The sequence below is a fragment of the Cupressus sempervirens genome, chromosome 8 (assembly GCF_028749045.1).
Source record: "Cupressus sempervirens isolate cs-2001-9-10 chromosome 8, ASM2874904v1, whole genome shotgun sequence".
In the NCBI taxonomy this organism is placed as follows: domain Eukaryota; kingdom Viridiplantae; phylum Streptophyta; class Pinopsida; order Cupressales; family Cupressaceae; genus Cupressus; species Cupressus sempervirens.
In genome coordinates, this window is record NC_143125.1 from 721139699 (window position 1) to 721163443 (window position 23745).

Sequence of the window (23745 nt, forward strand, 5' to 3'; positions counted from 1 at the left end):
GGAAACTTGACAAAGGAAATCAATATGCATCCCTTGTTGAGGACCGATTATAACTGATCTATAATCCAAGACTTTACAAACTACCCAACAACAATGTTGAAATGGACTAGATAGCTTTCTGCTAATAGTTGAAATATAATAGCAGTTGACTGTTGGACAGATACAAGCCACTATTTTATATTATTTCCAAATGAAGTTTATCTTTGAGAACTAATAATTTGAATATGACCACAAATCATAGTGATGATGAAATTCATTGGCCCTTTCAGGTCTCCTAAACAAAAAATAATGAATGCACATGAGCTAGTCTAAATCTAGTTATTTACTTGCTCTGGCAGTCCATCAATATCAATTTCTCAAAAATTCATTTCAGAAAATTTAAGCTTATCAAAAGTTCAAACTTCAAAGCAATGTTTAGCATTAGGCTTATCATTCATTTACTTTTCACGAGACAATTCCATTAACTGAGACTTGAACAAACAACACTTTTTCATGTATCCACAAGAAGTGTTAGAAAAGGAACAGCAGAAGTGCAGCGAAAAATCATAAATGCAGGTAGCAATATGACAAGCAAAGAAGACAGTACAATCAGAGTAATCAGAAAGGAGTGACAACAGAGAGAAAATAAACAGTCAATTAAGCTACAAGTGCAGAAAGCAAACATGAAAGAAGTAGCACAGATAAATCTGTTGCATGCCAAAAGAAAACCTGTTTTGTCCTCTTAATTTATCAGCATTCAAGGCATCACAAGGACTAAACACCCCTATTGGTTCCTTTCCATTTTATGAAAAGCAACTTTACAAAAGAAAAAGTGTACTTTGTATTGCCTCTTTCTGTGACCCCTGCTATTGAGAACTTCACCATGGTTTTTGAGCTGCTGTGGATTTGAACACTGTCCACACATACACACACAACTACATAATGGAATAAGTGAGATTTTTGAGCTGCTGTAGTATGGAACATTGTTTGCACATATACACATACTACATAACATAATGGAAGAAGTGAGACTTCCAGGTACTAGAGTTTTGAAGATGAATCTCTGGCCTTTTATTCTCAGTATTGAGAGTCAAGTTCAAATACCCAAACAACATCTAATGAGGAACTCTATGTTGCAACTCCAGGTCTTCTATTGTTGGCTTCCAGTGTGGTTGTGAAATGTAAAGGCGGATTTTTAAGTTGTGATTATTGCTCTTCAATTGTAGGTTTCTACTGTGTTTGCTGAAGAAGAGCAAGAATTGGTCTCATGTTAGTTCTTACAAAGAGCCTGTGTTGTCTCATGTCCGTGCCTGTATGAACAGAATTTTTGTGAACAAATAGTAATATTAAAAAATAAATAAATAAAAGTCTGTTTTTTGTGAACACCTATACCCCTTCTATTTCAGGAGATGCTATGCATCAGATATGTTGGATGTCAAAACTATGTGCCTCTAAGTAGTTCTGACCTTTTCTCCAAAGCTGTCTGCATAACTTCCTTAGTCCAGGCTATGTGGGTTTGATTTATTGTTTCCACCTAAGTCATAGGATACACCAAGTTTCATCTATGAAACTTGAATTTTAGAGAATTCTTACCCTTTCCTAACTTCATCCGAATGTTATGATATTTTATATAAAATTGTTTTTTAATATTATATTATTTTATTTTATAATAATATTGAGTTGTTTAGTTTAATTATGTTAGTGAACAGATTTGTCTCCATGCTAATACTTTCTAACTGACTCTATTACCCCTTTTTTTCGAAGACAATGTAAGTTCATAACAGTTGGGTAGGTTAGCTAACCACCTTCCCTCTGAATTGTATGAGGTACAGCTCCCCCATTGGATGTTCAATGAATCCCCAAACTAAAACATACATGCTTGTTCTTAACCAGAAAACATAAAAAGGGAAAACAACTCATTCTTAGAAGAGATGCTAATGATAAATAGTTATGAAAACAGTAAATAAAACAAGATGATACAAGAAGATACAAGGCCCTTCAAGTTCTTAGCGATTCAGAATTTCATTAAAAGGCGATACCGATATCAGAAATCATTAAACTGTTAACCAGCAAAGATCATAACAGAGTAGGAATTTCAGAGAAAACATTCACAAAGAAATGTTTTTCAATTCAATCTTAAATAACACAGATCCAGATTGATTCCACAATTCCATTCATATTGTATTGATTCTATTACGATAATAGATAATTGTCTATTATTAGTTAATGGTAATCTATTTGTAATCTAGTGTAAATGTTAGAATGTTTCTAATATTTAGTTAGCTTTATATAGCTGTAGCTTTTTTAGCTTTCTTTCAACTAGAATAGAATGCTTCTATTCTTTACGATCGTTTCCTAAGGAAACATCGTTCCATTCTTTTGTATATAATGGCCTCTCGATCTCTGTCAATAACAAGCAAATATTTTCCAATTACTTTCTAATATGGTATCAGAGTCAATACTCTAAATATTTAAGAAAATAATTATAATTTCTTGGTTGAAATTATTATTACAAAGTAATTGGTAAAATACTTACCTGTAATTAACAGAGACCGAAAGGTAATATACAAAAGAAAGGAACGATGTTTCCTTAGGAAACGATCGTAAAGAATAGGAACATTCTATTCTAGCTAAGAAAGCTAAAAAAGCTACAGCTAACTAAAGCTAACTAAATATTTACAATAGATTACCATTTGCTAATAATAGACAATTATCTATTATCGTAATACCCTACCTTAATTGTTAATCTATCTAGAACACCGAGCTGTCCTCTGAATTTGACAAACTTATTAGGACCAAGAGGCTTGGTGAGGATGTCTGCAGTATGATCTGTGGTAGGAACATACTGCAGGTCTATTGTACCGTCTTCAACCAGCTGTAGTATGTAGTGACAGTGAACATCCACATGCTTGGTTCATTCATAGAAGACTAGATTTCGTGCTAACTTGATAACGCCTTCATTATCAACAAACAAAGTAGTCGGTCCTACTGGTGACATTTGCATATCCCCAAGCATTCGACGAAGCCAAACAACTTCACATCCTACCTTAACAGTCACTCTGTATCCGGCCTCTGTAGAGGAGAGAAACTGCCTGCTGCTTCTTACTGGTCCATGTGACTACACCAGATCTCAAACTGAACACATATCCAGAAGTTGACTATTTATCATCAACAAAGTCGGCCCAATCTGAATCTATGAACCATAGTACAGAAGTCCATAATCTGAAGTGCCCTTCACATAACAAAGCACACGCTTAGCTGTCATCCAATGATCAGCCTTACGAGCAAACATAAAGTGGGAGATGTAGTTGACTGCAAAGTTGATGTCAAGCCTAGTTGCAGAGAGGTAGATGGCGTTGCCTACTAGTTACATGTATGTACTATGTAGTATCATCAATGGAAGGAGAATCAGATGCAGGCTTGCAATCCTACATACGAAATTTGTCCAATAGAGCCCTAGCATATTTGGACTGAGAGACGAATATACTAGAAGATTGTTGCCAAACCTCAACACCTAGGCAATAATGCATGAGCCCAAAGTCAGTCACATCAAAAGACTGGCATAAATTCTGTTTGATTCCCTAAATCAAAGACGTTGAATTGCCAATGATGATCAAATCATCCACATAACTAACCAGAAGGATGATGTCACGATCAGTAGTCTTGATGTACAAATTTGAGTCTAAAGAACTCCTCTTGAAGTCTTGATCACTAAGGTACTTATCAATTTTTATGTACCATGCCCAAGGGGCCTTCTTCAAGCCATAGAGAACTTTTACCAATTTGAGAACTTGATGGTCTTTACCAACAACCTTGAAACCAAGAGGTTGCATCATGTAGACCTCTTCATGGAGATCACCATTCAGGAAAGCACTCTTGACTTCCATCTGATGGACCTTCTAGCAAAATGGTGTTGCCATGGTTAGGACTAATCCGATGGTGCTCATCTTTGTAGTAAGAGCAGAGTTCTCCTCATAATCAATGCCCTAACGCTAAGAAAAGCCCTTCACAACTAAACAAGCTTTGTACTTATTCAAAGTACCATCCGATTTGCATTTGATTTTGTAAATCCATTTGCAGCCAAAGGTTTCTTCCCTAGTGGAAGATTAGAAAGGATCTAGGTGTTGTTCTTCAACAAGCTCTGGTGTTCATATGTCATGGCCTGTTCCCACTCTAGAATTCCTTTAGCCTCGGAATATGTTTAAGGTTCAAACACTCTGTGAATGTTGGCCATGAGAGCAAAGTTAACAGACCCTGTAGGTTTGCTCTTTTTCCGAGTAGTTCTCCCATCAATGAGCTCATCATCACAAAGATCAGCAAGTGTCTTATATCCCAAAACTTAGGTTGGAGAGGAGAATGACCAACATTAGCATCAAGAGATGCTTGTTGATCAGGTTCCTCATCAGAGGAATCGAAATCAAACTCAAGTGAAGCTTCTACAAATTAAGGTGATCCTGCAAGAGAAGCCGGAGGTATCTGTACAGGGATCACTGGTATAACTGGAGTTATAGGAGACATGGAGACCCCCATCAGGTGGACCTAATGGAAGTCGAACTCCCAAATCACGGGCCATCATAGGCTAGTCGGTTGGATAAAGAACAGGAGAAACAGGCATGAAAGGTCTTCACTGCTCATTAAAGACTATATCACGACTGTAGATGAGACGAGATGTCTCAACATCGATCAAGCAGTAGGCTTTGTGAAGACCATTGTATCCAGCAAGCATGAGTTTCTGACTCTTGGCATCCAACTTGGTGCGTGAAGCATCAGGGATCCAAACAAAAGCAAGGGAGTCAAAAACCTTCAGGTGACTGATTCTAGGCTTGCGACCTAACCAGGCCTCTTCTGGAGTTTTACCTTTGACTGCCACTATGAGTGACAGGTTCAACAGATAAATTGCAATGTTAACGGCTTCTGCCCAAAACTTCTTCAAAACATGTCTATGTTCGAGCCATCTTGATGATTGTTTAGTTTCGACATTCAACTACACTGTTCTATTGTGGAGTGTGGGGTGTTGTTAACTAGTGTTTGATGCCATGGGTATCCAAGATGCTAGAGAAAGCATTAGAACAAAATTCCCCCCCATTGTCTGATCTAAGAGTAATAATAGATTTCCCAGACTCTTTTTCAACTAAAGGTTTAAACTTCTGAAATACAGGAAATGCATTTGATTTCTTTTTAAGGAAATACACCCACATTTTTCTACTGAAATCATCAACAAACAACAAAAAACACCTAGACCCAAGAACAGGAGTGACCATAGGGCCGCAAATATCGACATGAACAAGCTGAAGTACATGAGAAGCTCGCCATGAATCTCCAATGGTGAAAGATGTGCGATGTTTCTTCCTAACTTGGCATGCGTCACAAACTCCAAGTTGTTGAGTCTGAATCTCTGGCAATCCAAGAACAAGCTCATCCCGAGAAAGCTGTGAGAGATAATGCACATTTAAGTGCCCATATTGTTGATGTCAGAGTGTGCTAACAGAAGACCATCGAGAAGCCATAGCTAAATCCCGAGAATCACCAGAATCAGTGAGTCTGAAAAGACCATGATCCTCAAGACCCACAGCAATAGTAGACCAAGTCGCCCGATCAGTGATGGTGCACTGATGTGAACTGAAGGTGACATCCAAGTGTGGAGAATGTCACAGCAACTGATTGACTGAGAGTAGATTTAGTTCCATCCCTAGAATGTAGTACACATCGAGGAAAATGAGATTCCTCCTAGCAAGTTGAATCTGAATGTTGTCTTTGCCAACAATCATGTACTCTTCTCCGCCATCAAAAATAACAGTCTAAATAAGGTTGATAGTCAATAAACCAGTCTCTGCAGTGAGTAAAATGACGAGAGGCCCCTAAATCAATGTACCACGTGTAATACCCCTAAATTGGCACATTGGTATTCTGAACCAATTTCGGTTTACCACATATTTGAATGGATCAATATCCTTTCCTATTTCGTCTCACATGAAAAAGGAATTAATAATATTGATTAATTCAAATATGTCTTCATAATTGTTGAAACTAATTAATTAATTAATTAAAAAATCTAATATAGAGCATATATTTGAATGGATCATTTTTATCTCCATTCAACTCCATCAAAAATGGAGGACTCAATCTTATCTTCAATCAGGACCGTACACTCAGTTTGATCTTGACTGTTGATTAAATTCCAGGATTCTATATAAGAAACTTTCAACCTCTCATTTTGGAGGATGCACATGAACAGTATCAAATTAATGCTAATTCAATTACTCAAGTGTCTTGCATTCGAAATTGTTCTTGCTTTCATATGCTCATCATTTAGATTAAAATGCATTCATTTAGTTCTTACTTTTCATTGTTCTTAGATTAGATTCAATTTCATTTAGATTAATCTAATATCTTTGCATTTGAAAAACATCAAAAATATAGATTAGATTACATTTGCATTCTCTAAAAATGCTTCGTATTAGTTTAGTCTAGTTGCTGATCTCTCAATTCTAAGAGTGAATAGTAAAACCCCATCTAATTAGAAGGCAATAGATCGCTTTGTTCAGTCATACCGAATGGACAATCCCATGTTCATTTCGGGATGTTTCTTACATGTAAAGATCATGTTGAAGTGTGTGTGGATTTAGAGGCCCATAATTAGCACATACACCAAGCAAACGAGTTCACATGATTTGCAGGTCTTTTAGCCTTGAAGGCATAAAAGGCAAACTTCGTCTGCTCAGTGTGCTCTACACTGTTAGCTTTGGGCCGTGAACCTAATTGCTTAGATTGTGCAGCTAAGCATTTCCGAAATTCAACCTTCACATGTCCAAACTTGTGGCAATAGTTGCATTGAATGTTCTTCTTTCGGGAACCATCTAATGCTGGAGCAAAAGACTTCTACTGAGATGGCTGCTAAAACTTGCCTTTATCCTTCTGAAAGGATTTAGCAGCAAAGGCTTGCTCTACAGTGGTGGAGCTAGAGGCTACTGAACTATTGTTTCCACTGATCTTGCTGAAGCAGAAGTGTGCAGAGATCAGTGAACTTAAAATCAACACCAGAAGACGTGATGTTACGAGTCTCGATAAAATGCTCATAGGACTTTCATGAACTCCAAAGAGTGATAACCACAATATCCTCTTCCTCCATCTTGCAACCTATGGCAAGCAACTAATCACAAATTTCCTCAATCCTATTCAGGTGTGACTAGAGCGAGGTGCACTCATCCATGATAATAGAAAATAAGGTGTTCTTCAAGAAGAAAGCTCTGTTTTTCTCTGAAGTCTCATGAAGACCTTTGAGATGTGTCCAAATCTCGACAGTTGTCTTATCGGATAGAATCTGAGAGAGCTGATCATCAACCACGGATAACTTGAGAAGCATCACTGCCTCCCGATTTTTTAGATCCCATGTATCCTGATCAGGACCAGGAGCAGTCAGATGCTTCGTAACACCCAGAACAAGTTGATCAGTGTTCCAATATTCAAAAAATGCGATGAGCCGCAGCTTCCAAGTGCCATAACTTCAACCATTGAATTTAGAGTTGTGCTTCAGCAGAATGTTTGTCAGAGATGCCATGGCACATTTTTCAATGAAAAACGTGAAAATCTGTGAAGGCACGTTCTTTGAGGCAAAAAAATGGAAGACCCCAAAAATTTGGAGTGACCCAAAAGAGAGCTTGAAAAACCCAAAAGGAAAATGTTGTCATTTTCTAGATCTGTTGGCATGAAAATCGAGGCACCCAGAAAAAACAGACAACCCAATTGAGCTCTCGAAAAACCCACCAAGCATCTGTAATCAGAAAAAAATTTGTGGTCAAAAACTAGGGTTTTGAAGTGCTATGGAGATTGATAGTTGCAAAAAAATGGCAAAACGTTGTATAAAAAAGCCCAAAAATCGATGATGTTGGTGCTGAGAGAGGCATTTAGGTTGTAGCGGTAAAAAAAATGAGCCTGAATGTTGCAAGAAATCGTGATTTTTTTTGCAGGCAAAAATTGCGATTTGTATTAGACATTGCAGGTCCTATGTTTGTCTCTACAAATGACATAGTATAATGTACGTTCCAATTGCAGGAGAAGACACCAATTCACATAGGGGTTGAAAACGCCTACTGATCAATCACGTCGAGATTGTGAGGTAGAAAAAAATTACGTGATTTGAAGCTCACGATTTTCAGACGCGATTTATAGAGGCAAAACCATGATTTTCATTGCTCATGGATTCCCAGCTTGTAGAACCTCAAACGAAAACCCTAAGACAAAACCCTTGTTCGAAAAACATAGAATTTTGATATGATGAAGCAAGGATCACAGAAAAATAATTTCAAAAACGGATCTAATAATTTCGAAGAGGATTATGATTTTCAAAAAAATTTAAGAAATAGGCTCTAATACCATATTACAAAGTAATTGGTAGAATACTTGTTATTAACAAAGACCGAAAGGTCATTATATACAAAAGAATGGAACTATGTTTCCTTAGGAAACAATCGTGAAGGGTAGAAACATTCTATTCTAGCTGAGAAAGCTAAAAAAGCTACAGCTAACTAAATATTTACAAAGATTACCATTAACTAATAATAGACAATTATCTATTATCGTAATAATTATCTGCCTTTTATTTTCAAAATTATTTACATGCATATTTGCTTCCAAATCTCTATAATCCGACTAGGGTTTCTGTTCTAAGAGATCTGAATCTACCAACTTCTGGTTCGGTTCTACAACCCATTTCTGTCCAGATCTGTTTGTTTTTTCTACACATTTCTGCCATTTTTTGTGATTTGTTTTGCAGCAAGGCCGTTTTTGTTCAAAACCCTAATTTTTGGGTTTAGAAAAAATTTATGAATTTCAAATTCTTAGTGGGTTTTTTGAGAGCTCAACTAGGTTGTCATATTTTTTTGCGTGCCTCAATTTTCGAGCAAACCAATCCAAAAATCAACAACATATTCTTTCTAAGTTTTTTGAGCTCTCTTGTGGGTCAACCTTCAAATTTTCTAGGTCTACACTTTTTGAGGGTTGTTGAACTTGCATGTACTTGCATTTTGTTTGCATGTGTTGCTTTACCATGCAAAGTCTCGTGTTATGCCTCCCATAAAAATTCTAGTGGTTTTTCATTAAATTTTCCTATTAAAAAAAGAAATTCTAATGGATTTTCATATTTTCTTGCCATGTCTCTTACAAGTACAAAGACTGGTACCAAGCTCCTTTTCTTGCTCACTGAGTTTGTAAGCCAATTTGGTATCAATGGAGAAGGTTTCGTTCCTATTGGGTCTTTTATAGGTGTGTCCAACGAATCTAGTACCTGTGAAACACTATCCAAAGTCGCCAAAACCTATTGTTCACCCTATGTTGAACCTCCTTGTTCTTTCTCAACATCAAGATTTATTCAAGTTTGTTCCTAAGATGCCATATTGCCTTGTTTCTTGAGCCTGGTTTTTGACCTTGTCCTTTGTACAACAGGTTGATTTTGGACCGGTTCAGCGACCAATACCTTCGAACTCTTTTTACTATTTGTAGGACCAGTGGAAAAGACAGTGTTAGGACTAGAGGAAGAAAGGGGAGTCCTGGACTGCATCTTCAGTTTGGGGTCGAGATGTGCCCCCTTTCCTCTTATGTTGAAGCCAGGCTTTAGTACATTCAATAACACCATTAGTCCTCTGCATTATGTCGTCCATCTCGAGTTCTGACCAATCAATGGGAGGTAGGGGAAGTTCTTGATGTTTCAAGTATTCGGGTTCAATGGTCTCTGAACCATCTTGAACACCCTTGATGTTCATTTTCAATTGGAAGGCAGACACTTGTAGCAATACCATCTCCGATCTATTTCTCCTTTGAACTTCCCTTTCATTCAAACAATCCTCCCAGTAATCTTCTAAGGGTGAGAAATGATCTCCCACTTCTAAAACTCTCCTAGCGAATTCTTAATTGTCAAACCCTGTTTGGTGTAATAAGATTTGATATCAAAGGCACACAGGTCACTCCCGATTTTCATAGCGTCTTCTATATTTTTACATGAAACCTTGCCAATCTTCAGAGGGAACAAACTATCCCACTTATTTTTAGGCAAAAACTTCACTGTTACAATAGCAAGTTGACGACAAATTTCTGCTAAAATAAGGCAATTCAAAGATAACTTGGGCAATCTTTAGGGTTCTTCATCAAAACCTCCTACCTTGAGATATATGAATTGGGTAAATTAGATGAAGAAACTACCATAGACTTTTATGAATTGTAGGGCTTCTAATGAAACTCTCTCTGTCTTGCCTGACAATTCAAAACATAATTTACCTAGGAAAACATCATGAACCTTTCTATAATCAAACAGAACTTGGCTCCTTTGCAAGGAAGGATGATAATTGTATATGAAGATGTCATTAACCAAAGGTTCATGTGGTAGAGGGGTGAGATCTTGGGTATAGACCAAATAATAAATGAGGTAGGAAGACATAAAGAAATCATTTGAATGATTTGAGTTAACTTCAATTGCTCTCTCATTGAACCTGCTACGATTTCAGCCCAATCTAGAAATTGTTTTCCGTCTAGTATGATGACAATGAAATGATAAATCCAATCTTCAAATATAAATGCTTCCAGTGAACCCTTGACTCTGTGTGATAAAACTACCAAATCATGAATATGGGGTTTCATATGATCTTTATTCAGAACCTTTGGAAGTCGTGAACCATCCTTATAGAATTTTTTGATCCAATGGCGAGCCATAACAGAGCGATTTTTGTCAAGGTTTTCACTGAACTTAGGATAAGATTGGGTAGGGGTGACATAACATTTCATTTCGAATTTTGAACACAGATGTAATTGCATCTCGATTCATTGAGAGAAAAATGCTTGTCATTTTTCCTTATGCAATGAGACTTGATGTCATAACGGTTGACACACTCCTAAACTAGCTCAAGGCTTACAGCAGCTTGAGGAAAAGTTGCAGCTTGTAATAAACCATTATCCATAATCTCACCCATGAACTCACCCTCTAAATTTGATTGTACTTTATCACAAATAGCATCTACATTAACCCCTTTTAAATCTGTATCAGTCAGCAAGGGACCTTTGCAATCCATATTAACACCAGTCCCAAAAAAATGCAGGGATGACTTCATGTTCTCTAATTCTCAAAGAAAAATCACAACCCCAAACTAAACCCAAAGAGAAATTGTCGAGAACTAAAAACTCAAATAGCAGAATTATCAAAGAATTACCTTGAACCCGTAGTAAGAAGCTACTTTTAACCTCTTGAACCCTCTATATTGCACTCTCCACAGCTAATACTTAAAATGAGAATGAACTTATGACTTTGAAAGAAAATCTCTTTAAAAAAAGCCAAAACTCAGAGTTAATACCGAGGGTTAGATTTCAGAAAGACTTGCTCGCAAGGAAATCCTATACGACAAGACTCCCTGGAGTAATTGACATAAATAGAGATATTTTCACTTCTTGGCCCTTACCTCATCATCATTACTTTCACAAGTAGTTATCTTCCTCAATTCTTTGAGCTTCATATTGCGTACTTGTTTTTGACTCATTATTTAATGATTTGGCACAAGCCGCACTCCGTCATCATTATTTACCTTTTTCCGCTTGTGCCATCGAGAGACGTGTTAGGGCCCACCTTGATGTTCGCAGTATCCAACTTCATTTACTGCTGCCAAATGTTTGTATCGGGTCCCACCCTTTTCCTTGGAAGGAATGCTCTTGTGGTGCCGAATCATTCTGAACCGATTTGAACTAGGTTCAAAGAGGTTCAAAGGAACAAAAGGTTCAGAGATTCAAAGCGGTTCAAAGGTTCAAAGCTAACCAAACGAGAAGACTTTGATCAATTGAAAGCTAAGGAATGGGCTGACCTTAGGACAACTTCACAAGATATATACTTAGGCAAATTTGGACAAAAGAATCAAAGACCAAAACCAAGACCAAGGCGACTCTGAAAAATAACTGAACTAACAAATTATTAAGTAAAGTCAAACTATTTTGACAATTTTGTGGATATATTACTTATATTTAATAATAAATAAATTCATAAGGTAAATTTAATGGCAATATTTTTTCTTCGATCTTTTACCCTTGTCGAATTCCATCCTAATTTTATGATCGACGAACTTGAATTCAAATTCAAACCTTGTGACTTAGGTTTCCACTGATGATTTTCTTTTATTCTTGAGAGAATCAGGAAATTCTGATTCCCAGATTTCCCAATTAATAGGGGCAACTTCTGTCGATGGGAATCCTTTTCTTGTTTATGTTTTTTTTTTCCGTTTCTAACTTTAAAGGTATCCCATATGAATGTTAATTCAATGGATACATTAGCAAGTGGAGATTTTCCAAAAGGAGCGAATTCTTAAATTTTTGTCTGGTATTTTGCGAGTGTTTGATTGTGTCCATTTTCTCAACAATTAATTCCAATAGAGAAGTAAAAGAATTCGCAGTATTGAAAAGATTAACCTGTTTGTTTTGGGCTTTTGTGACTTTTCATGCCCCCTTTTGCTATAAAATGGTTTTTGGTCAATAGTAACCCATTTTATTCTTCTATGGGTTAATGATGATAAATTAAAGGGAATAATTAATTTAGTATTTATGAATGTCCAAATATTGTCAATATCAAAAGGACATGCAAATAATTAATTAACTATTTGAGAACACTTAGTGGGAAGTAGGATTTTGTGCCATAATGGAAAGAGTGAAAAATTTCTAATTACAACTTTTCTGCCAAGAGTGGATAGGGAGATTGAAATAGTTCTAAGTAATGATTTTCCCACCAAGAATAAATTTGGAGAGCAAGAACGCAGTGAGAAATTAAGATACTTCTAATAATGATTTTTCCACCAAGTGAAAATTAGGAAAGTAAGAGTGGAGTGGATATTTGCAATATTTCTAATTAATGAGTTTCCCACCAAATTGGCCAAGGACATGATGAAAACAAAGTATGTTTGGGAAAATGGGATATTCATTTTACTTTGACTTTCCAATTTCTCACTGTGAACTTCACATTCTGCAAAATTCTGCAGTCGACGGAAACCAATTGGAGATTGGAGACTTGTGAACAGAAACCCATGAGTTTCAGGTGGATAGTGGATGAAACTCCGTTGTTCACATAGAGCAATTTCATCCAGAAGTTGCATTCAAGCTTCAAGATTTTAGCAGTTTCAACAATTTCTATTGCGTGTTCAGGGCTTCATTAATATTGTTGCAGTAATTCAATATGTGGTTTGAGGGGTTTGCTGTTGTTATTAATCTTGTATCAGATCATAGCCTATGTATTTTCCACTTGGAAATCAAACAATATCAGTTTGTGGTGTTACAGTGTCATTGTTGGTATTTGGCTGTAAACCTTTTTGTGGGCTTTTTTTATGAACCCGAGTTTGAATTTATTAATGTTCTTGCTGTAATAGATCAGTTTCAACCATGATTAAAATCCTTTTCAGTGATGTTCTATGAAGTTCTATTTTAATTTGGCCCTTTTTATGCAAGAGAAGCTAACTAGTATGGGTACTTTTGGTGAAGTTTTGTGTAATATTTGTGAATCTATTCTCCAGATCTGAGAGTAATATTGCATTTTCGGTTAAGGACATTACAGACTTTGAGCTTTTCTAAAGTATGCTCCATACAATTTTCTTGATTTCTGAGGAATTTCAGTTGCCTTTGATGGTTGTTTTGAATTGATCTTATCTGTATCATCCCACTCTTCACTTGCTGCTCTGATTTCTTACAGAGCATTTAGGGCTGAACCCTGTTTGGTTTCTTGGTACATATCCATGATAGTATCTGCATTTGAAGGGACTGTTCCCATAGCCAATGAATAGTTCCTGTTTGATTCTGAAGAAATTTACCTTTGCATACATTTGCATATATCCAGACATAATTTAGTACTACTGACTTTTTGTGAACACGAGGGATGTATTCTATTCCCCTCTTACATTTCCAATTGCCTTGAGGAAGATTTCATCTGGGATACTCAGTAGGAAAGAGAGGGATAAGTACCAACATGGCAATAATGCTAAGGAGATCCTTCAACGGACTGAATTCTGATGCTGAAGCTTCATAAATAGCCCAAATTTTTGCACAAACTCAGACCGTCCTTGAATACTTATCTCTTTTAGATTTGGAAAAGATGACAACCATAAAATATCTTTTGAATATCACGAGGGTATCTACAGTGTCTAAAGGCTGGTACTTCTCAATCCATTGGTTAAGAGTGTGTGTCTTGGGCCAAAATAAAGATCCCATAAATCTGCAGATTAGGGCCTTATTCTAAGGTGGCGGAGCCTGCTTTCTGTTTCTTCAGTTGAGAAAGAGACTTGAGGAAGGTTGTCCACACATACATGACAGGTATATTCTTGGTTTATTTAATATGTTTTTCAGTTTTGATGATGCCATGGCCTCCTTGATAATGAGAAAACTAATCCCGAGAACCTCATCAAATGTCTAGGAACATTCAACCTAAATTGGCAAGAGAAGAGTGGGTGTAGTTCATCAATAAATAAAATGAGTTAATTTGTGACTAAGGAAATATACTCTGACAGTTGTCTGTAAGCTGATAGTCACTAATGATTAGCATTCTCAACCAATGTCAGCTTCACTATATATTTCTTATTGTACTCAAAGACCAAACGCATGCATGAATTCCTATAATTATTGCATGTCTGATGAATGAATGAATAGAACAAAATATTGTTTACACTGTTAAAAATTCAAGTATAGTTACCAAGTAAACAGTGAGATGGAAAATGTTCAGTTGCATAGTATAGTAAGATGACTCCATCACCTATAATTCTATAATCCACCCTAAAATAGAAAGTAAGAGTCTTGTCTTGATTTTTTCTCAGTCTTTTCCCCATCAACTTTTGTTAAAATATAAGCTTGAACAGTTCCAATGATATATAATCTTCTAAGCTTCTACAATTTATAATTTTGAAGTGAAAGATTTCCTGAGAAACCACTACTGCATAACAATCAACCTTCGGACCATAAGTTCTTTATTAACTTGATCTTTACTTCTATTCTTGTTATTGGGTTTTACTTTGTGGTTAATGAACGCATGTTCTACTTTAATGAAAATAGGCATGTGTATTGGGTTCAGATGTAATGATATGATTTCAGAAGAATCAGAAGTTGCCAGGATTATAAGGTCTAAGATCTGTACTTTACATTTGATAATTGTATTGGTCTGTTTTCATGGGAATCTGAGCCCTGTACTTTATATGAAACAAGTGAACTGATCTAGCTGTATAGTTAGCTTGTACTTTATGTTTCGTAGATATAAAATGTAATGATCTATGTTTGAGAGAACTTTAAGTTGCATGAGTCTCGGGAAAAATACTCTATGCTTAATGGAGGTTCCCAAACAGAATGAGCTTGTAAATAATTGTATCGAAGCATTACTTGCCAAATAGAAGGTTCAGGCCCCTTGAATGTTTCCCCTCTCATTGCTTTATGATGTTTAATATGCATTTTGATATCAATGCTTTTGCAGCAAATTCATTTCATACCTCTGCCTCTTGATAGTGAATAATCCAACCTTATCAGACTGAAATTTCAGTTTGGACACAGGAATTTTAAACTTTTATGCATCGGACTATTCGTGTTAGCTCATTTTTCTAAGTCAGGGTGTTTTGCAGCTTGTTACATTTATGCACGTGTTTTAATTTTAATTGTTATGAATATTAAGGGGCAAGCCTCCATGTTTATGGATGTTCATGTCATTAGTCTACATCCATCATTTTGTATTTACCCTGCACGCTGGCAGGAATGTTGGTTTGACATTGATACCAATTGTAATGTCCTTTTCTGGGGTGTTCCTAATTTTTCCCCTTAAACAATAATATTTACTCAAAAAGATAATAGCTTTGTCAAAGATAAAGAATGAGAGATAATATTCAGATCAATATATCATAGCATAATCCTCAAAATCAATCATATTGTGAATGCTTTGGAAATACTTACAAATCTTCCTAATTAGACACTTTCATCCCAACTCAATAGTGGCAATATCAAGTCTTTTCATCAAAAAATTGCCAACAGCATGAAAGGATTTTCATCCTTGCAACTCTTAGTCCACATTGGAGGGTTTCCTTCCTTCTTGACCAAGATCATGGTTATTGTCCAAGCTCAACAAGAGCAATAAGAGATTTCAACTTCATCCTTTTGTGAACTTGGAAAGGATTTCATCCTTCCTATTTGTAAGAAACTTCCCCAAATATCAAAACTGATTGCTTGCTGTATTTGATTAATTTTTGCTGATTGCTTTTGTTGATTGATATTTCTTGATGGATTGACAAATCAATGTTTCAATGATGCTTAAAAGCTTTTATGAATAATTGCTGCTCGAAAGAATTTCTCTCTTCCAAGAAATAATTTCCCCTTCTCTGATATTTCTTATTCTTGAGGGAGTCACAACCTTTCACAAGTAACAAGTCACCACCCTTATCACTGCCTTTTGGGAATAATCATTTATTTATAGAATGGTTGATTGCTTCCTTCGTTCATTGATTATTTATTATTTATTATGTATTATTTTATTCCTTTTTGTCCTATCTTAAAATAGAAGTACCTATCATTTGAGAACTTTTAGCTCCCATCCTTTAGTAAACTTATGGACCATGGATGGATTTGCGTTCAATAGCTCTTTCTCCTATTCTGTCCTGCATCTTTCATTTTGATCAATACAATATCTGTGACCTTAGGGTTAGCTCCTTGTGGGCCAACCACAAGTCGACTTGTTTCGAACTAGGTCTACCTAGGTCGATCTGTTCCCTAGGGATTTTGAAACCCGAGGCTAGTTTTGTCTAAGGTTGTCAATTCGGAAATTAGGTAACTCGGTCATCTTCTTTTGTTTTCACTTTCAAAAACTAATATAAAAGGAAGCCTAGGCACCTCATTTTCACATCCACTAGCAATCCATCAATCACAAGAGATTACTCAGCATTCAAGCAAGCAGATTTTGGTGAAGCATTCAAGGCATTCAAAGGTTCAAGGATCCTTTGTAAGCATTTCCTCTTCAAGATCTCGTGTTTTGTATTCAAGGAATTCAAAGATTCAAGGATCCGTTGTGAGCATTTCCTCTTCAAGATCTAGCCTTTTGTATTCAAGGCATTCAAAGATTCAAGGATCATTTGTGAGCATTTCCTCTTCAAGATCTAGTGTTTTGTTGGCCATCAAGGGAAGAGATCTACATTGAGGCATTCATCATCTTCTTCATTGATGCACATTTACATCCATGACTCTGTGATGTGGTTTTGTTAGATCCATTACATTTGTGAACATTTCCTACATCCTCCGTTTCAAATTCAATATCTACAACACAAAAGCATTGCAAAATCCTTATTGACAAGGGTCTCTTCAAGCAAGGTGAATATTTACATTTATCTTGCTTTCCTTTAATGTTTTATATTTCAATCTGAAAGTTGATTCCTCAATCTAGGGCTTGACCAAAGCAACCCCTCATCAAACCAAAACAATAACCAAGTTTTACTATGCGCAGGACAAGATAGCTGAATTGCAACCACAAATTTGGAAATTACTTGCTGAATTTCTGAAGAAGTTGGATTGACTTTGCTACTATATCCCAGGCACATCTCCATCTTCCTGTAAAGTGTTTGGACACTTTACCACCAAGTTGACGTCTTCCTAGAGGCCTAAGAAAAACAACATTTTTTGGGGTTTTTATTGTGATCACGAATTCACAGTCAAAAGTTTTGTCACAGGTTCAAATCTACAATTTTTGGAGCGAAAAAGCATATTCCCTTGCACATTTTGAGGTAAGTACTTTATCATTCATTTGACTTTTTAGTCTAGACCTATTACCATATCTTAATTGGGTTGATTGCATATATTTAGCACTTAGATCTATCTTACACTTCTCATTTAATCAATTAGTTCAGTTTCACATTTACATTTACATATCTTTAATCAAACTTAACATTGCATGAGAGAGGACTTTGCTTCCGTACTTCCTTAATGTAATTGAGGTTTAGCATTGGCATCTCTTTATCCAAATCGGGTTTTTGCTAATCTAACTTGGAATATATTGAGAGTTATGTTTGGAAGCCCTTCTTTCTATTGTATTTTGAATGTTAGTGTGGAAGTGGTTAGTTAATGAATTCATCCCACATAGTTTATATTGTTAAATTCATTAGCCTCCCTTTTCTACAAAAACATTTTGGTGAACTTGACGCAACTCCACTTTTTGATTTTGGAATTAGATCCCTTAAATCTCTTTAGTATAGGTTTCACCTAAATATTTTGGTGAACCCGACTTGTGCCCCTATCTTAGTGGAGTTAGATTCTTCATTTGCATTGGTTGCTTACCTTCTTTTGGTGAACCTAACACATCCTTTTTTGACTTTAGAGTTAGATCTCTTGATCTCCCTTTTTCATCTCTCTCATCATGGAGTTAGATCTTTGGATTGTGCATTATAGCTCTTTGCATGTTTTTAGAGTTAGATTCAGCTATGTTGTGAGGTTAGATCTCTCTTTTTATGCTCCTTGTTACATTGATATTAGTATAATTAGATCTCATTAGAGTTTCCTTTTGTGATCTCCTCTTTCATGAGCTTTATTACATTAAGTCCAACCTATAGCATTCTCGTTAGGAGAAGTTGTAGACTCATGGGCTCTTTTGATCATGATTCCTCTTTTCTTCCCAGGATTCAAGATGATACCAACATTTTTCCTCAAGATCTCAATCCTATCATGGAGAATAACTCTTCTCACTCTTCGCATGATGAAGGTGAAGCCTCAAGAGTTCCTCCTTCCCGAGTTGATAAGTTCTCTCATGAGTTTGATAAGTTGGAAAATTGGCTTGTGCAAGAGAAGCAAAATTCCAATAGCATTGTCGTTGTTAAGGTTATTAAAAAGCTTATTACGTGATGATAATAATATCTCCATTTTGTGGGGTATATCTCACCTTATTAACACTCATGCTAATCATTTGACGAAATGTGCTCGAGAGTTAAGATACAATCCTTCCACAACCGTTGAACCTTCTATTCCTAGTATTCCAACTTAGGCATCACCTCTCATGATGACTTCTACATGTCTCCACTCCTCTAAATGTTGGTCTTCCTAACCTTTCACTTCCTTCGAGTATTTCTCCTACCTCCATACCTTCTTCATTACCTTCGTATAATGTCATTCCTTTCACATATTCCAATCCTCTTCTCATTCCTTCTAATCTTGTACCAACATCTTTACATATTCCTTCTGCTTCCTACAAAAACTTTATTAACACATCCAATATGTTTGTCTATTATTGCATCTTCTAATCCTACCATTAATAGCTTCCACAACCATTGAACCTTCTATTCCTAGTATTCTAACTTATGCACCACCTCTCATGGCGACTTCTACAGAAGTCTCTAGTCGTCTAAGTGTTGGTCTCCCTAACCTTTCACTTCCTTCTAGTATTCCTCCTACTTCCATACCTTCTTTGTTACCTTCATATAATGTCATTCCTTTCACATATTCCAATCCTCTTCCCATTCCTTCTAATCCTCTACCAACATCTTTACATATTCCTTCCGCTTCCTACAAAAACATTATTAACACATCCAATATGTCTCTGTCTATTATCATGTCTTCTAATCCTAACATTGATAGCTTGGCTTAAATTGTCACCGCTTTGCAAAGAGTGGCTTAATTCACTCAATCTAAGTACAACATCCCTACATGTGACATTGTTAATCCTCTTTCTCTAGACATCCTTCGTACTGTTATCCCACAACATGTTGAGATACCTTGTCTTGAGACTTATAATGGTAAAGGTGATCTTGTAATTCATGTTAAATCTTTCCAAACTATATTTAGTGATTTGCTCACGAGTCCACGACTATAGACTTATGGATAAGTGTTCACACGTACCTTTAGGGACAAAGCTTTGCAATGGTACTGCTATTTACCCCCTTATTCTATTGACTCCTTTCAAATGCTTACCAACACTTTCATTCAACAATTTCAAAACGACATTGATCCTCAAATTTCTTTAACTGATTTGATGCATTGCAAGCAAAATGTTAAATAGAAAGTTAGTGATTTTATTGGTAGATTCAAACACTTGTGTGCTCAATGATATTTAATGCATTTTTATTTCTACTTACAAAAAGATATTAGAGATAAAATTCTCCTTAGTGAGTATACTTTCTTCTCACACCTTTGTATAATGTTTCACCATTAACAATTACAAGTTAGCTAGCTTGTGAGCATAGCTCCAATGGCTCTTGTTACTGTTAATAAGAGTGGCATTGCCATTCATCAAAACAAGTTTTCTAAGCCTAACAACTACATCAAAATCAACAAACACAATTGATGATCAAGTGGCTGCTACATCTAAAGGTACGAATATTTTTTCCTCTATGCATCATCCTAATTGTAAATAATGATGCTTAAGTTAATTAATGCTAACATTCTTAAACTTCCTCCTATTCGTCCTGTTGACAATAGCAAACCAATGCTTACGTCACTGGATCAAAATGCTTTATGCCCATTCCATCGTCAACTTGGTCATGATACTCAAAATGTTATACTTTGAAAAGAGCTATTCAAGACCTTATTGATTCCAATGCTATATCTGTTGATGTTGAGGTTAATAGTGTGGATAAATATTTAGCACCTCCTAATCTGAATTTGCAAGTTTACACCAACCTTTACCTTCACATTCAACAAATGTCATTAATCAACCTTCTTCTCATGTTTTTTATTAGATAAACAGGTTTTACAGGGAACTTGAAACCCAATAGTTAAAACATAAAGGCTGATAATAAGCGTGAAAGCCCAGCCAAAAAGAGTTTAAGTTCAAAGGCTGATAATAAGCATTAAGCCCAGCCAAAAAGAAGAGTTCTGAGAAAAGACCAGGGAAAAGAGACAAGCAAAGCCACGGCCTAAAGCCAAAACAAAAAGCCAAAAGACAACAAGAAACAAAAGAACAGGCAAGAGTTATTCCTCGTTCTTTCGCTCCAGCTCTTGCATAACCTGAGCAGCCTCAAAGGCCAGTTGATTCTCCTCCACTTCCAGCTGTTGCGCCCTTTGGTTCCCCTGGTCCTGATCAGGAATGGAGATGTCCTTTGCAGAGTCATCCTCCATTCTGGCTTCATCCCTATCTTTTCCTTCCTCATCTTCGTGCATTTCTCTATCTTTGATCCAGCCCATAAGAGAGATGATGTTGCTGTTAATGGAGCTTAACAAGGAGAACCTTTGGTTCGCAAGGTTGTGATTGTAGTTCTCCAGGTTATGTATCCTTTTTTCTGCCAGAGTGAGCCTGTCAGCCAAATCCGTCCTCCTGTTAGCATCCAACCCTTCCCTTGTTGCCTCAATATGTTTCACCTGTTCTTTGACCTTCTTCTCAAGTTACTAATATCAGCCATGATGATAAGGTAGAAGAAGCTAATCATGCGATAAATCATGTTGAGTCTCAACCTCAACCTTCGGTTTTACCATTGCCCGAACCTAAAACTTCACTTCCTATTACCTTTGATCATTCTGATATGATTAAAACACCTAATGGTCCTCTTTACATCACTGCTAGGGTGGCTCTTATCCCTTCCTGTGATGTTTCAATTGATCCCTTTTCCTTTGTCAATGTTATCACTGAAGAGTGTCTTTTTAATGAAGGGATGCATACGGATAACTTCGACACATCTGATGGTTGGATTCAAACTTGTTTAGATTTTCTTTATCATCCTCAAGGTTCTATCAATCTTCCTATTACCCTTTTCAGTAAGATTGTGCATACTACCTTTGTTGTCATTCCTACTAATCAGTTTCAAGTTAAGCTTGGTATTTCGTGACTCTTCTCCATGCAAGGTGTAGCCTCTCCTATTCATAAGTGAATCAAATTTCCCCATAATGGAGAAGTTGTCACCATTAATCATTCTCTCTATAAACTAGTGCATCCTCAAGATTGTGTTGAGATAGATTTTTATTGGTCATCTCTCCCTCAAAAACCACCTACTCTTCTTGATCATCTTTATCAAACCTATCAGCAATATAAGGTAGAAAAGTTTCATGAGCTTAGCCTTCCTAAAGTTGATCCTCCTACAACTGTCTTGCCCACCTATTCCTTTACCTTCCATTCCTCGATCCATAATCATTCCCTCTTCTGAACCTATGACCGTTAATCACAATTCTTCACGTTTATCTCGTAAAACCATTTGCAATCAACATGCTCGAAAGTGTCACAAGAACCACCGAGCTAAGGCCAAGGCCTGTGCTCTTGCTTCTCAAGTTGCATCTTCATCTCAACCTTTGCCTTCCTTCAATCAACCCATGCTTAAGCCATTGGAGGAAGTTAATCATAGTTATAACATGCAAATAGATAAACATGATGATTCTATTCGTATTTTAGATTCTATTAATCTTGATATGAAAGATGCTCTTGATCACGATTCTAATGCACATGTTAGTGATGATGAGTATGAACACATTAATATGGATTATGATTTGCCTAACATGCTTTCTAAACAACTAATACTCACTCCTAGTGTCAGGCACAGTGACTCCAACTAGAGTCCTTGCTTCGATCTGGTTGTGGTTCCTATTGTGTTAAACGGTGTTCCTCTTGCAAGTTGCCCACCTTTCTCTAATGTTATAGACCAAGATGGGGGGGTAGGCAGCACACTTGAAATGGATTTTTCTAGCATAGTAGTCTTTGTGTGTTTGTATTGCGTTTCCCCCCATATTGTGCTCTTTGTTATATGTTTTGTCTAGATTTCTTTAGAAGATTCTTGTTGCTCCATTGGCACAAGATGATAAAGTATTTGAACATGTCGTACACATTCTTCTATTCGTATCTCTATTCTTCTATTTGTCATTACATGTTATGTTGTTATGTGCTATTGTATGGGCATGTGCCCTTGGGTAGTCTCCTTGGATGCTTGCAATATGATAGCACCAATTCTTTTTGGTATCCATGTTGGCACAAAAAGACTCTTCTTCGTGCCTCTTATGTGCTTTTTCCTCCATTGTTCTACTTCCTTTGGGGAATGATGGCATTTTATACTTGCTATAATATTACATATTATAATATGATCATACTGACCCCAAAGTCGGTAGATCCATTCATGCTCTCTTTTTGTCATGTGCTTATTTTCCTTGAAGTGTTCTCTCTTGGGGGCATTTCATAGTGGAAACATTTCCAGTGGATGCATGTACACTTTTGTTAAAGTTATTGCTCTCATTAAGGCATTTGCAATCGCTTTAACGTGGGGGCACACTCCACTCACTTGTGCACATATGCACTCTGAGAGTTTGGTTTCATCTATTGAACTACTGACAGTTCATGGGGGCTTGATCTTGTGGTTCTTTCGGATCTCTCTTTGGATTACTAATAGTCTGGGAGGCCCAATCCTCTCTTTGGATTGCTAACAGTCTCGAAGGCCTAATTGTTATTCAATCCTTCTCTAGAATATTGACATTCTGTGAAGCCTAATCTTGTTTTCGATCCCTTAATGACACACACATCCTTATGTCTAGATCGCTTTTCTAATTCTTCTTTTGGAACATGGGATTCCCTTGAAAATGAATCTTTTCGATGGATTAACTAGCATGACACACACGCTTGCTAGACCATTCAATTCATTCTCGATTGGTTGATTAGCATGCCACGCACACTTGCTAGACCATTCAATGCCCTCTTTTGTTGCAATACACCTTTCTTTTTTGTGTAGTTCACAACAAGGAACACAAACCTTATTGAGTGAGTTGACTACACTTTTTTTTTCTTGTTAGCGACATCTCTCTTATTGTGATTTTGGATATGATGAAGACTCAAGTCTATTGAGGGCT

At 36.5% G+C, this 23745-nt stretch overlaps 1 protein-coding gene across 7 annotated transcripts in view; it reads right to left on the reverse strand.

Moving 5' to 3' along the window:
- Positions 1–23745, reverse strand: part of LOC149544473 (putative E3 ubiquitin-protein ligase RHB1A) — a 112807-nt gene that overhangs the window by 53050 nt on the left and 36012 nt on the right. The gene's annotated exons all lie outside the window — the stretch shown is intronic.